Genomic DNA, 13,214 nt, shown 5'->3' with positions numbered 1-13,214 from the left:
AATGGCACTCGGTGTGTGGTAATCACTCTCCTGTGCGTGACACAGGGGACAGCTGGGAGATCAGAAATGCTCATAAGGCTGTTGAGTAATTAAAAGAGATCCAGTCAAATATATCAATGAGGATGTGGTGTGTTTACACTGGGTGTGTGTCTGTTTAAAGGGACAGTTCACCATAAGAATGAATATTCTGTCATTTACTTACTCTTATGTTGTTTCATGTATGACCTTTTTTCAGAAAACAAAAAGAGGCTTTTAAGCTTCAAAAATGATGCAGAAGCATCATAAAAGTAATCTAATATGTTTCATCCTTCATCATAAAGGAATGACCTAAAAATGAACATTTGCTGAAAATCTACTCACCCTCAGGCCATCTACATCGGAACAGATTTGGAGAAGTGTAGCATTGTATCACTTGCTCACCAATGGATGCTCTGCAGTGAATGGGTGCCGTCAGAGTGAAAGTCCAAACAGCTGATAAAAACATCACAAGAATCCACAAGTAATCCACACCACTCCAGTCCATCAGTTAACATCTTGTGAAGCGAAAAGCTGCATGTTTGTAAGAAACAAATCCAGCGTTAAGGCGTTTATTTAAGGTGTTTTAACTTTAAACTTTCGCTTCTGGCCAAAATACCAGTGAAAAAGTCCATCCCCCGTTGTCCTCTCACATCAAAATCCACCCACATATTCATTGAGAATGGTTTTCGCTTGTAAACGGTGCTTGATCCATAAATATTTTTCTCTTGTTTCAGATGAGATGACTTTTTCACAAGAGAAAGCAATATTATGGACAAAGGACTCATATTTAGCTAAAAGCAATGGTTTAAAGTTGAAAACGTCTTAATGATGGATTTGTTTCTTACAAACATGCAGCTTTTTGCTTCACAAGATGTTAACTGATGGACTGGAGTGGTGTGGATTACTTGTGGATTCTTGTGATGTTTTTATTAGCTGTTTGGACTCTCATTCTGACGGCACCCATTCACTGCAGAGGATCCATTGGTGAGTGACGTAATGCCACATTTCTCCAAATCTGTAAACAATAAAGAAACAAACTCAGTCAACATCTTGGATGGCCTGATGGTAAGTAGATTTTCAGCAAATGTTTATTTTTGGGTGAAATATTCCTTCAAGTCTTTTGTGTGAGGAACTAACTATAATTTAGTTTGTTCACAGAAAATCTTGACATTTGCTCTATAGCATGACCTTTGGTCGTCGTAACTCAAAGTTATTGGGCCACACATGCATTCTGACTAACAAGAACTCAAGAGCTTTAATTTCCAACTCCTAAAACATCTGATATCCTGATGCGTTTAATCGTCTTTGTGCAACTGATCAGAGAGCATCTTCTGTCTGTAAGAATGTTTATGACTTATCTCAGAATTAGATTCAACTCCTTTCCCGTGAGGATTCGTGTCAAGTTGAGCAATAACTCAAAAGCTCATTAATTAGTCTTCCGTTTGATTGCTTTTCCAATATCCAGAGATCATGGTTTGGCTCTTAGCATGCCACTCGACTTTTCGACACAGCAAACAAGTAAATTTATGAGTCTGTAATTGCTTCTTTGATTTTATTGCGGGTCACAGGTTAATTTCCGCATCAGGATATGGAGAACAGGATATTTTCGGGCCGGAACATCTGTTGTAAATGGCTTTGTGCACAATTGTTGCTTTAAAAAGAAAGTATTTTGTCAGCCTCCAAGGGTTGATGGCAAAGCAAAAGCTTTTGTTTTATTTGGACTCGAATCAGAGCTGTTTTTACAATAAAACCGATATTTAGCATATATTTGAAATATATTTTGGCCGGGAAAAAAATTATTTCTGAAGACCTTAATAATTTCATCTAATAATCTGGCTTTTGGAGTTTTAGAAGAGATCTCAAACTGTGCTCATATTAATTTTGTAGCTCAGCAAGTTAATAACTGAAAACTCATATTCTTAAAGAGCAAAATATGAGCCATAATGTTACCTCCAAGCTGCGTTTATCCATCGTTTATCAATCTTTTTCATCTTTCTGGCCTCCCATGTTGCCCGCTTAAACATGGTGCCACTGGGTATGTGCCCAAATGCCCATTTGGTCAATCCAGTCCTGCTTTTGTTCTCTCAAACCCATTCAGGCTATTTTCATAGATGATTTAGTTGTAGTCTCTGGCTTGCTACCATAGTCTTCTGTTTGAAAGCAGCATGCATTTTCATTAACTTTACTGTTATAGAGTGTTTTGTGCAACAGCTCTTTATTTACTAAGAAAAAAGCTATACTTCTCAGCATTACAATGAGATTTTCTTTCATTCACGTAGCTGAGAGTGAGTTACTGATAACCTGTTGAACTTAGTATGAATTTCCCAGCGCACATTAATGCCGGTTGACCTAGGAACTCTTGCTTGTGAAGCTAAATGGGTGTTTTAGTTTCACAAAAACCTCATTTAAACATTAAATTGTCATTTGGGAGAGCCGCAACCCTTGTGTAACTCTAGATAGATTGCTAATCCATTTTTGTCCTGTGAAGTTAGTGGAGAAACATAATGATATCTCGACAGTTTGTAATAAACAAGTCTTGGCATTATATAAATTCTGCACATTCAGGGCTATTAGAAATACCACCGTGCAGGGAGCTGCAAAACAGGAAGTGGCTTTGACGATGTGTGCTGGTGGGATTCAGGTGGAGATGAAGCCGCAGCGGGAAATTCGCTCGGAAAATGAAAGGTGGCCGAGATGGTCTCGCAGCATGTGTGTGACTTCTGTATTACGCACCTTCTGACCAATTAGAGAGGAAACAAGCGACCCTCCCAGCGGAGGCAATCAGTAGCAGTGGACGCTCACAGCAGAGCCAATCAAATGGAAGGGTTATGAGTTATAATATAATAATATAATATAAGGTCTCATTTAAAATAGACTGAGTGCTGTTAAACCTTGAGAAACGGTCACATCTGCTGCAGCCATGTGAGGATACATGTAATGGAGCTTACTGTAATTTAAAATATATGTAGCGGATGCGTTAAGGCTTGACGCTGAAATATTTCTTGGGGGACTTTATTATGACTGCTTTCTCGACAGCAAAAAATATTGTTTTGGGTCACCATGAGGTTGCCAAGTTGCTCTAAGGGGTTTTTAACACAGTTGCTAGGGTGGTCTGTGTGGTTGCTAAGGCATTAAAGTCTGTAACATTCTGCTCACTAGATACGGTTCAAGTATTTGCTTGTAAGTCTATGGGATTGTCACGTTTTATCATCCATCAGGTGCAAGGCATTATGTGGGTGTTTCTTCAACTTGGGGCCTGATTTTTATTGAAAAGAAAAAAAAACAGATTTCGTTTTGTGTTGTTTTACTCTCAGATATTAGATCTTGAATGTAATCATTTATATTTTTACAATAAAACTGATTAAAATATGAACTTCTACGTTTAGAACTTTGATACATCTAAATAAAAAATCCTCACGAATGTCCCTCATTTGTCATTTTCACAACAACCAACATTTTTGCCCCGAATTAAGCTTGAGATGAAATCTGAGACGTGATGTGTGAAGAAAACAAAGTAAAATCTAGGTAAATATCACAAAACCAGGGTAAATATCACTTGTGAACAATGTTTATCGTGTTTCATTTCCAGTCAAGCTGTAATTTTGTCCAAAATATCATTTAATGCTGTGAAACAGGCAAAGACATAATCCGTTTTGTTCCAAAAATGTTTAAAATGCATTTACACCACAAAATGCTTTAAAAAAATATGTAATTTGAGATTTGATGGAAATAACACTGAGGTGAGATTACATTTTTAAGACTTTGTCTTAAAAGTCCACCGGAACAAAAGTGTCCATAGTTGAAGAAAAACCCAAGTCCAATAACATAGGAAAGTAATAGCACATTTTTAATTTGAGATATCATTCATTTCTGTAGCATGCAGGGTGAGATATGTTTCAAATTTCAGTAGTTTGGCGTTTCTTCAAATCCTTAACCCTCAGTTTGAGTAATAGTACCAATAGTGATGTTTATTTGCAAACGTGGTTAATAAATATATATTCTAAGATAATTCAATCCAATGAAATGCACCCAAATGATGACATACTGTAGCATTAGTCCTGAAATATTCTCGTCTGCTTTGTTTTTCTCATTGCAGTTTCATCTGTTCTGGGATTTTCCACTGAGGAGACATTAAGACAGGGGAATGTGGATGTGGGAGAGAACGTGTCTCTGTCTCCTGCACGATTCACTGTGAACCAGCAGCCTCCATCCTAAAGAGCAGAGAAGTATTTACTGCCCGTGAGTACAACTCAGCCTCTCCTACAGAGCGAGTGATTTGTGTTTCTGTGATGTTATGTAAGTGCTGGCACGGTATTTTTCCTCAGTATACTGCCGACTCCTGCAGCTACACTTTAAATCATATTAAAGCCAATGTGCCAGAAAAGAAATAGAGTTGATTTCGAAATAAAAGAGGTGCCGCGTTGACAGTCTGTGAGAGAGGTGAGTGATATCAGCATATCTGACAGACAGCAGCTTCCGTAGGAGTTTACAGGGGTTCGTCTGAACCGTTCAGGGCCACCAGGAGACGTCCAAATGTGTCCGCACCCACAAACCCAGCCGGAGCAGAACAAACACGCCCACTGACACGTATCAGCTTCGGATGACACGCCCACGGGTCGTTCGCGCACCGCCTGTCGAGCTGTAATCTGATTGGCTGGCTTTATGGAATTCATGGTTCACGGTTTTATTGGTTTGTCCTGTTTACAAATTACTGGGTGGCTAAAATAACCATTTCTGAGGAAAAGTTTGAGAAGATTGTGGGATTGTTTGCGCTTTTTCAGCTTTGTTGATGGATATTTGTTGATGGATATTTGTTGTGAATTTGTGTGCTCTGTTCAGTTCAAAGAGTCTATCATTAAATTGTGGTATACATGTATCGACATTATAATCGGCCAACCTGATATTGTCAGCCATTGAAAAACCTATTTCGGTTAACTGCTAATCGCTTTACATGTTTCCTTTCTAGTCTAAAACTAAACATATGTTACACAATTAAAATTTCTCATTTTTTTAAGTATGAAAGGAAACAACTCAAAATGTAGCATAGATTCCAAAGTACATTTTAAACTGGATTTAATGACATTTAATGTGTGTACTGTCCTACTCGCCAATTGCGATAAACAAAAATTAATGCAAACTCAGTCTCCATGTAGTTTGATAGATTGTCAAGAATTAACTTGTATTGTGAGTTTGTGAGAGAATGAATTTTGCTTTACATATTGGTCTTGCTGTCTAAACCAACACAAGCATTATCCTACATTTATCCTGTACGTTAGGGGTTGCACCGACTAATCGACTAATCGACTTCAATGCTCTGCCATGACGCTTTAAGCTTAACATCGACTAGTCGCTGGTCCTATAGAGGGCGCAACAGGATTAGAAATCTTTGAAGGACTTCCACATTTACGCTCCGTTTCCAAACAGTTAAAATGACAAATAAATGCATACTCTGAAAGCACTCTACAAGACATGTGTGATTATATTACTGGATGCTCGAAACTGAATGGGAGAATGCACGTTTTAAACAGCTTATTGTACAGGTAAGTTAATCGCCGTTCTAATCTAATGTGCTGCTGCACTTGAAAGGCCACACATAGGACAGTAGCGCGTACATCTCGCGCAGATGGCGCGCACACAGAATCATTCAGCACGGAAATGTATTGTCAACACTGTTCTGTGATTTCGCAATAAAATAGCTTAGAAACTGAAAAGTTCAAGAATATATTTCTTAATAAACGTATGAATGGAAGTCAATGGAACGAAAAGTGCAGTGTGACCGCCCCTTTATTTGTTCATTAATGACGTCATCAGGGACTAGTCGACTTCGACTCGACTTTCATCACATAAAAGTCGACTTTAAAAAATCAGAAGTCATTCAAACCCTACCGTACGTTAATGTTTTAAGTATGCAAAAAATGCTCCAAATTGTAGCGTAGATGTTACGACCTATTTTCAATTTCTCCATTGTGCCTGCAGTCAAGGAGGAGAATGACCTTGCAATCACATTCATATTTTGTGATTAATTGTGTAAAGTTTATATTTTGTAGTAAATTTGCATACCTTCCAGTTCAGAAAGTGTACATCTCGTTTTAAGATTGTGACAAAACCCAAATTATATTGTAGATGCTATGACGCATTTCAAACTGGATGTAATTACTAATCGGATGTAATGCTAATCGCTTTATATGTTGATTCTCTTTTTGAGAAAACAAAGAGTTTATTATAAGACTACATTTTTTTGTACATAAATTGTAAATTGTAGCATAGATGACTAGACTAGACAACTGTGTGTACTATCCTGATTAGCGATTAGTGAGCAGCAATGAGCAACAGCCAAAAAAAAATTGTGAGAACCGTAAAATTAGACACACCTTGTAGTTTGTTGGTAGATTGTGAAAAGTTTTAGTGTAATTGAGTTTGTGTGAGAATGAATTTTGGCATTGTACCTGTAGACACGGAGGAGATTAGCCTTGTAATTGCAGTTCATATTTTGCGATTACTTATGGAAAGTGTGTGCTCATGACAGAAAACAACACAAGTGACTTTGGAGCTTGAATGAGCTGCTTTGTGGACTAGTATTTACGCTGATAGTCAAAAGTCTGGCTATGCAAGGCTGTTTGAGTTTTATTTGATGGACTCTGAGTCTTTTAGGTCCAACATGCTGTAATGGCTATTTCCATGTAATTGGTTGTAAAATAGTTTGCTTTACGCTGGGCTGTTTTTGCGCCTCCGTAGCTAGTAGAAACCATGAGGTAAAAAGGATCCGTCCAAAACAGCAGGATAAATGAACCTTGTATTATTTTGGTTTGTCATTTTGAATGATAGCGTATGAATTCCAACACATAAGCCAGTATTTGAAAGCCATATCTGTGCAGAAACATTACAGCCCTGCCTCTCTCTCTCTCTTTTCCTCGTCTTTTGCTTCTGTTCTCCATCATTTATCGTGACTGTGTGGAGAGGAAACCAGGCTGCAGTAAAGCTGACGGACGGCATTTCGCATGACTGAAGACAAACGACACGCTAGATTCTGCATGTATGAATCTCTTCCTCAAAAAAACAGGGGAAAAGATAGGAGCTCAATTTCTGCCTGAGAGTGAGATGAGATGGCTGGGCCATTATGTTTTTTGTTGCTCAGAGTCTTGTGCATGTTCTAAGGAGCTTCATTTTCTCTTGACTCTTTCTGTCAGATCACACACCATAAAAACATCCAGTTAAATTTACGCTAAACACTGCCAGCTGAGTTCAGATTAAAGAAATACGACAAAAATAATATAAAGCATCTTGAAGTAAAATAAAATCATATATGTGACTGCTACTTTGCCATATGAACTAAACAGGAAAATACATTTTTTCTCTTGAAAAAATTTTTTGAATAATTCATAATATGTTTTAGTAATAATTTTATGGTGAAGTACTGTAAAAAAAAAAATTTTTTTTTTAAGTGTTGATTGGGGTGTAAAAAATATGAAAAATATGATTCTGTTGTCTGTAAGTAACGTTGCACCTACATATACAGTATATTAACTCTTACTAGAGAATTAGTAGAGTATTAGTAGACTGGTAGGGTTAGGGTTAGAATAAGTTGACATGTACTTGCAAAGTTACTTATAGTCCGTAGAATGTCTGTTGGGAGACCATCACAATAATTAGCAGAGTTAGCAGAAAATAAGCGGACAGTCTACTAATATTCTAATGAGAGTTAGTTGACATGTAGGTGCAACAGTACTTATTATCAACAGAATGTTCAAAAGGAACCATCAAAATAAAGTGTTACCAAATTATTAAATTATTAAAATTGTTGATGCAAAAAAACTGTCCTTTTTAACCATCCATCCAACCAACCAAACATCCAACCTTCCATCCATCCATCCAAACAACCATCTATTCAATTAACCAACCATTCTCCCATCCATCTTCCATTCATCCATTCAACCAATCAACCATCCATCCATCCCTCCATCATCCCTTCCATCCATCCATCCAACCAACCAACCAAACATACAAACATCCAACAATCCATCCAATCATCCATCCATCCAACCAACCATCCAATCATCCATCCATCTAACCAACCAACCAACCATCCAATCATCCATCCATCCATCCAACCAACCATCAAATCATCCATCCATCTAACCAACCAACCATCCAAACAACCACCCATCCATCCAACCAACAAAACGACCATGTTTGAGGTTTATGGAATTGACTTGAACACCTGTATATCTTATTTTCTCAGAGTTATGTCCAGATTCAGATTTACCAATCTATAGACATTGTATATACTGTAAAAACATTCTGTGATTGGTCGTATACGTGTCAGTCAAGTGGGTGGTTCTTGGGGCAAATAAGCGGACCAGATTTCATGTGAGACTAGGGCTAATGTTACTGTCAGTAATGTATGTATAGCCTTGTCAGGACCGACTTGTAATATTAATACACAGGCAGATGGTTTCTGTGCAGTGGCTCTTCAGTGATTTATTAAAATATCAGCTTTTTCTGACAGCTGAACTTCGGTGCTCGCCTACAATCAGAGCAAAATGAGATCAGAACAGCACTGATGAACAGCGTCATTTCAACACCTAACACATACAGAGTTGCAAACAATAGGTGCTGATGCATGCTGGGAACCGCTGCAGATCTCTGCTGAAAGGGCTGATTGTAATTGTTAGAAAACTCAAGAAAAAGACACCCCGCTCACCTGTGTTTATGCATGTGATTAGTGTGTGTGCGACTGAAGAAAGAAGCAAAGAGTAAAGGTTGAGAAACTGAGCGGTACTTTGTGAATATTCATGTGAATGTTTGAATATTCATGTTCATGAATCCATTCATGCTTAATGAGATAAAGAAGTGTTTATGCTGCCTCACAGTAAATTTGACTGTAATCTGAGTGTCCTGTGTTGTTGAATAGCTGCCGCTGAGATACAAAACCATCAGAGGTGGAAAAATGGATTTCTGGAAGCATTTGTGCTGGAGAAAGATTTGGTGTAATCTGCGTTTAAGAGAGGGAATTGTCGTCAAGGTCAGTCTTTCCCCTCTGAGAGGCAGCAGTGTGAAGACATTTCTAGGGTGGTGAGGGGGCTGCTGGGAAGGAGATTTGTAGCCGGTGGTGAGGGGAACGGAAAGAGCTTGGAGATTATGCCACACATGCATGAATCTGGAGGGCGGTAATGTGAGCTGGAATGGGAAACTGGTGACCAGACCTCTCAGAGAATGCACCCCACGACCATGTTTGCTGAAGTAATGCGCAAAAACAAAATGAAAATGCTCTTTTGGAGCTTGGGAAACTTGGAGTTATCATTTATGTTTCATTGAAGTGTCAACTGTTTCTCATTCCTTAGAAATATACATAACCTCGATAGCCACAAATTAAGAATTTGCCAGTAAACTGTGGCCACGAATTCACAATGTGTTCCCTCATATCAGTTAAATAGTGGCCATGAATTTAGAGTTTGTTCCATCATTGAAGTAAATTGTGGTCACTAATTTAGATTTGTTCCCTCGTTTTAGTAAATTGAGGTCACAAATTAAGAATTCATATCTTCGATTTAGTAAATCATGGCCACAAGTTAAGAATTTGTTCTCTCGTTTTAAAGGGGTCATATGATGCTATTTTAAAGATCATTATGGCGTGTTAGAACGAGCCGTTTTAGGTAGGCGTGGTTGACTCTTAACTTTGATAAAGAATATCTCTTTGGATTTGAGACTTTAGTCTTTGCAACTTTACAGATCTTCTTTATGCACCAAGAGCTTGTAACACTCCAAAGAGAAAGGAAAACTTGAAATCGCATCATATGACCCCTTTAATAAATCGTTTGTCACAAATAAGGAATTAATTTCCTTTGATTTAGTAAATCGTGGCCACAAGTTAAGAATTTGTTCTCTCGTTTTAATAAATCGTTGGTCACAAATAAGGAATTAAAATCCTTTGATTTAGTAAATCGTGGCCACAAATTAAGAATTCATTTTCTCAATTTAGTAAATCGTGGCCACAAATTAAGAATTTGTTCCCTCGTTTTAGTAAATCGTGGCCATGAATTTAGATTTAGTTCCCCCATTTTAGTAAATCATGGCCTCGAATTAAGAATTTGTTCGCTCTTTTTAGTAAAACGTGGCCACGAATTAAGAATTTGTTCCCTTGTTTTAGATAAATCCACAAATTAAGAATTCAGTCATTTGTTTAAGTCAATTATGGCCACATTGTACTAATTTGTTCCTTTGTTTTAGTAAAGTTTCAGTAACTAAAACAAGAGAATAAATAATAAATTGTGGCCGCAATTTAACTAAAACGAGGAAACAAATAAATATAATGAAAAAATTCCTAATTCATTGGAACGAATTCTTAATTTGTGTCATGATAAATATATTTTTGCCAGCATTTCATGTGTAGGCATCCATAGAAATGAATGTGGATAGCACATAATTTGGTCTTGAAGGTAATTGAATAGAGATCTCTGAGTTTTGGCAAATCTGAGCTGCCTGAGACATTGTTGAGATCTCTTCTCAAACATAATAGGGCATTTTTTTGAGGAAAAAAAAAATCTTAGGTGTAGCTTTGTTTGCTCTCCATTTAAACTCACTGATTTATATGTGAAACAATTGAGATATTAATTAATAATGTGATTCTTCTTCCCTGATGTGTCACATTCAAACTCACTTGCTGATTTAATGTGCCAAAATATGCATAATTTTTGTTGATGTAAAATGCAAAACACTCTTGTTGGTTTTCATCATGAAGCACTTAAATGCTAAAATTCGTTCTGAATTGAATTAGGTTACAAATCACCGCTGTCAGTAATTCAACAATAATATGCTGACAAACAGTTTGTAATTTGTGGGTTCTAGACTTCCAGAAATTATAATTACAAATCTGGAATGGATCCAAACCATCCTGTGACGGCTTTAAATATCCAGGCTTTATAAATATCCTGCCTGAAAATAGACCCTACGTGAGATGTTGCTAATCATACGGACATTATATGGATGAGTGTAAATGAAGCCAAAGCCAAGACACACCATTATTCAAGCAGATATGTGATTACAAGTGCCTAAAATGGCTCTATCATGTAGGAGCAGAATTCCCAGTTACCTCCTCGGGTCATAAGGGAACACTGACGCCATCTTTCTTATGGAAAATTCAAGTGGTAATTCCAGATGAGTCCAGCTGATTAGTGCAGCCGCAGGAGGGACCTGTGGGTAAATCTGTGATTCGCACCCTCGGTGTGGTCAAAGTGAGGCCATCGCTCCATTTGGGGAGTGCAGCGATGGGTTTTTAATCATCTCTGAATTACATCAAACTCTGCAGGATTATCTCCCCTGCTGCCATCTGCCTCTTAATTAAATTGTCTTTAGACTGAGTTTGTCTATTGGGATGATATGTGAGGATCTACCTAAAGGAAATCAATCGAATAACCCCATGATCCCTTCGAAACACTTTTTTGAGAGCTTTGTTTTTTTTCCTCCTGGCCTGCAGCTGGTTCCCTGTCCCTGCGTAAAACACCCTGTTGGTAAAGATTTTCTGGTTATTTTCACAATAGTGTAGTTTTCCCAATGGCACGGGTCTCAAACTATGAGATAATCTCATACAGCCCCTCAAGTGTTAGTAATTTATCCTTAAATCCAGCCCACAAATCAATTATCATTTTTTAAGATTTGCTTTGGACTTTAATGTGATCCCTGTCTTAAGGACTAATATGAAGTAGCCTAATATGTGTTTTAAAGGCCTAAAATATAAATATAAAAAGCAGTGGGCAGTGATTTTTTTTTTTTTACTTTTTGATGACAAGGACCCAAAAATAAGATTCTCTTATCTCTTGGAAGGGACCTTCTTCATCTATATACTTAATGTTTGTTTGTTTGTTTATAAATACTTAGTGTGATTTATTATACAGAAAAACTAAATTCTAAAATATTTTTGGCTTTTACATTGCCTTTACACTAAAGCAAATTATTGAAATATTATTTTATTATGACTTTAATATTTAAACAAAATATTTTTTTCAATATTTTTTCCATCAAATTATATGCAGATTTTTTTTCTACATGGTAAAAAACAGTGTTTTCAGTAGTATAAAATAGTCACTGATTTCTAATCTTTAAAAAATTACAGTATTATGTTTTATCAAGTGGTAAATTTTAAGTACTGAATGTAAAAAAATAAAATAAAATCATCATTACTTCATTATTATTTGCAAATTCCCCCTGATCTAAGAGACAACAACAAACAAGCACTCATTTACTATTCCCTATATAGCGAACATCAAGTAGTGCATGTAGAGAAGCAATTTTGGATACATTGCATATGCATTACATTGTATGTGGTGCAACAATACTAGATGGCTACCATTAATAATCAGTAGAGCCGTCGACACTGGCTGCGCAAGTTTAGGCACGCTTCTTCAGATGATGAATGCCCATCCTTATAAATTTAAATACCTGACCATTACATCAAAGCCGGCTTGTGATGTTTCTGGTCTCTTAATAGGACTGCTACCTGCCTGATCTTCAAGGAGCAAATTACAGTTCATTGCAGGCATCATTAGTCCACTAAACATGCAGAGCAGTGTGTGTATGAGGGTGAGATGAGGCGCTCAACTCTGAAAAGGTCTGTCCATGCATCAATAACTATGCCAATAAATGTATACAGTTAAAATTCCAGGTGCTAAAACAGATCTGTTTGGTAATTTGAGAGCTCTGCTCGATGGTGCTGATCCGTTCCTGAGAAACAGCTGATGTTTTCAGCTACATTCTGCATCTGATTTGTGTGCACGGCATTATGTATCTGTCTGAGAGATATGAGGAGAGATTTTGAGGGGAAAAAAGTCCATCTATCCTCACATTTACAGCAGGATCATTGTACCAGCGTAAGATATTTATGAACCCACTTAGGAGGTTCATAAATACTTACACTTTGCAATAATGTAACGTCATTGATCTGTAAAATAGCCTGTGCTGGTTTATTCTCTTAGAGTGGTTTGATGGTGGCGAGCCATACTGTCACAAACAAACGCCAAACGTTCAGCCAAGCTGCAAGCTGATCTGCATCCAAATTCTGCTGTCCATCCATATTCTGCTGCCATAAATTTCCTTAATTTGCCTTGTTCATAAGCAGAGGCGATTCTTGGATTTTCATTTTAGGGGGGGCTCAGCCCCCAATGAGGTTATAATATACATATACTATCTATCTATCTATATAT

The 13,214-nt window shown here is 37.3% G+C and overlaps 1 protein-coding gene across 4 annotated transcripts in view; it reads left to right on the top strand.

Annotated features, from left to right (window-relative positions):
- Positions 1–13,214, top strand: part of lingo1a (leucine rich repeat and Ig domain containing 1a) — an 81,992-nt gene that overhangs the window by 37,486 nt on the left and 31,292 nt on the right. For all 4 annotated transcript variants that reach the window (XM_016537316.1, XM_016537297.1, XM_016537302.1 and 1 more), the window contains one exon: positions 4,115–4,257. The gene's annotated coding sequence lies outside the window, so the exon portion shown is untranslated. The remainder of the gene's footprint in view (positions 1–4,114; positions 4,258–13,214) is intronic.

This window comes from Sinocyclocheilus rhinocerous, unplaced genomic scaffold (assembly GCF_001515625.1).
Source record: "Sinocyclocheilus rhinocerous isolate Xijiao unplaced genomic scaffold, SAMN03320098_v1.1 scaffold1605, whole genome shotgun sequence".
NCBI classification, from domain to species: domain Eukaryota; kingdom Metazoa; phylum Chordata; class Actinopteri; order Cypriniformes; family Cyprinidae; genus Sinocyclocheilus; species Sinocyclocheilus rhinocerous.
Note: the sequence above shows the minus strand (reverse complement) of the source record. Positions and strands in the feature narration are given on the sequence as shown.